This window comes from Mytilus trossulus, chromosome 9 (assembly GCF_036588685.1).
Source record: "Mytilus trossulus isolate FHL-02 chromosome 9, PNRI_Mtr1.1.1.hap1, whole genome shotgun sequence".
In the NCBI taxonomy this organism is placed as follows: Eukaryota; Metazoa; Mollusca; class Bivalvia; order Mytilida; family Mytilidae; genus Mytilus; species Mytilus trossulus.
Window position 1 is genome coordinate 35,812,461 of NC_086381.1, and position 3,426 is coordinate 35,815,886.

Genomic DNA, 3,426 nt, shown 5'->3' on the forward strand with positions numbered 1-3,426 from the left:
GTACTTAATATTAAAAGTAAATTTCCAGTACTACATATTTTTAGTACAGAAATAGTACCTAGTATGCAAAAGTAGCTGTGTAGACAAATAAGTAAACTTTTCAAGATTTTCCTCTCATAATTTCAGAGGCTTGTTCATGGCGATCTAACAGTACGAGATGTTATCCTGGTTCGTGTGATGGACAACTGGCATCACAGTGCAGATGTACAAGAGGCTTTTCAGGACGTCAGTGTGATGAAAGTAAGATTTTATAAATTGTATTTCAACGCTTAGTGCGATATCAGGTTTGTCTGGTATGCCGGATACGTATTTTCTGTTTGCCGATTGTTTTGTATTTTTCAATGTGTTGAATGAATAGAAAAAAAATATTATCATACTTTTCTGACACCTTATGAACCATTATTACACTCTATTTAATCATCACCTTTCATTCTTCATTTATAGAGTATTGAGACTTTCGAATTGATCAGACACATACCTCTAGTTAAGGATACCTGGAGCTACAAGTAGGGGTATGCTTAGTATGAACACACGGTCATTTTTGGTTTGAAATATTTTTAAGTTTAAGTGAACAGGTTTTGATCTTATAAATCATCATGACCATAGTGTCTGTTGTTCATTTGACATCATTAACATATAAGTCTTTCCTCAAATCCGTCTGAATAACAAAAGATGTTTCGATAACGAGAATTTTAAACTCAGTCGGGAGTCATTTGAATTGTCTTAATAAATGTAGAACTGAAATAGCTAAGGATATCAATTTTGATAGGGTACTAGCTACGAGATATGTGATTTTTTTGTGTTCAATCATTTATGAGCGTCAATTGGTGAAATGACAATAAGCAGTCAGAATGGTTCAATTATGTCAAAATATGATAAGAAACATCGACGATGAATTATTCACTTGCAAGTGAAAATTCGACCTCATTGAAATCATTAAGTCAAACCAGTGATCACGAATTTGACAGTTAGTGCCCTTTTTAGATAAGTAAGACTCTGTCATTTCAAAATGCTTATTTAAAAGATAAACCCAGCTATCTTAAAACTAATGCACGCAACAACAAACTAAAACAAATATGGAAGACAGCAAACAACGTCAACCATTGCCGACAACGTACTAAGAGAAGCCCATATCACATATTAATGATAACTCAATCCTCCCATAATCAGTGTTTAAATGTTTAAAAACACACAGTAGGAAATCTCTTAAAATCGATTGGAAAAGGTTTTAGTCATCAAATCGGCAAAGAAGACAAGAGACTTCAGTTGATAAATTAATGTTTTCATTTGATTAACCTACAAAACAACAAACAAAGCCCACACGTTATAAGATTATTCGCTGTACTGAACAAAAATTCTAACCAACGAATAAACCATCTTTGCCAGACTGACATTTCAATCGCTTCAAATTTACAATTTTCAAGGCAACTTTTAATTAGTTATAAAAGGTAGGAATAAATGTTGTAACCGGGAAATTGTGCGAGTCATAAAAACTCTGCAGTATGCTTTCTGGTATTAAGTAATTAACTTTTTTCATCATTCTGCGTCTGTTAAGATATGATAATTAGTAATGAATTTCACAAACGTTTATATATATTGATATTTTAGGATGTAACTATCCCTTTACAACGGTGACAATCATTAGCGGGATACTAACATTACCATTAGGTCGATGCCGCTGCTGGTGGAGTTTAAATTGCCAAAGTATATCACCAGCCGAATAGTCAGCGCTTCTATGTTGACATGAATTATCATTTGTATGGTCATATTTATAAATTAACTGTTTACAAAACTTCGGATTTTTTTAGATACTAAGGCTTTTCTACCTCAGGAATAGATAACCTTAGTTGTATTTTGCAACACTTTAAATAATGTTAGTTTATTATGCTCTTCAACTTCGTACTTTATTTGTCCTTTTTCACTTTTTTGGAATCGAGCGTCACTGACGAGTCTGTTGTAAACGAAACTCGCGTCTTGCGTATATACAAAATTTAAATCTTTGTATCTATGATGAGTTCACATCTACATATATAATATATAATTCAAACATCAGTATCAAATTAAAAAAAAATCACATAAAGCTGAATTATATTTAACCATGAGTAAAATTTACCAAACATTTTTGACTGTTTAGATTCATGAGATTGACAGTATCGTGGTGAAATTTGATAGAATAATAACACAATGACGAGTTGTATAGATACAGAGTCACATCACAATATTCAAACGTCACTTTAAACAACCGCTTCTCAGCGAAAAGACCATTGCACTGCGGTGTGGATAATCGCACTTAAGCAACCCCTTTGCACCTCCGAGTCCTACATATGTATATATTTCGTAAGTAGATTGTTGTCCTACTGTAACACTAGAAACATATATTATGTAATTGATGTATGATGCATATATAAATTGACTAATTTCTAGTGTTTTACTAATCAGGATTTATCAAATCTACAGAGCTCCTATATCTTCTTTAATGGTCCAATTAAATATATTTTTAGTTACAGAGTATGTAAAAATTTTGAAAGCAGAGGCTAAGCTATCAGATAACAAAACTCTTAACATTACCACACCAGCTGACCCGAATAATCACTCCAATCAACCAGTCAAATGGTCGAACATCAAAGTATGGATATTTCTAGAGCTAGATGTTTCTTTTAAATACGATGTCGATAAGCCACCTCCACCAGACCCTACAGGATACAAACATTTTGTTACACATTTTGAGTATGGCATTGTAAAAGCTCTCCTAGAGATTGAACACAGTCGTAAATGTAAGTTTTATTCATTATGTATCAAAAAAAGGACTGTTGGACTAACAATTTAAACCATATATGTCTAAATTCTTCATATAGAAGCCATTTCAATAAAACGTGTAATTCGTCTTCAATACTATTATTACAATAAAAACATGTTTTTTCGTGTATTTCTTTTCTTTCATATCTACCCGTTTATGTTCTGAGGGGAAGCAACTCCACACCTGAATTTAGCTAAAGTTCTTATAAATTTAAGTGGTATCCAATATTTCAAGTGAGGTTCAGTACAATAATCAAATTTAAATAACCTATAAGTTCTTAATTTATAACTTTGAGCATACGCAGATACTCTATTACTCTAATCAATTTTATATTTATCAAACATTACTTATTCTAATTGTACAATTATAATCTTATAATACATTAGTTTCATAGTTACAATAGCTATCAAAATTATGATTTTTTAACATGCCCATAACTCTATGGCTCCAATTAATAAGCCATCCTTTAGCTTTTTTACTTAGCATTTGCTAAACTTTGAAATTTATTCTATCATAAGTCATATTTGAACATCTTATCCAGTGTTTAAATACACTTGTCCATTGTTTTACAGATGATGGCTTCCAACCCATATCTCATGTGTGGCATCATGTGGGTATATTATCGACAC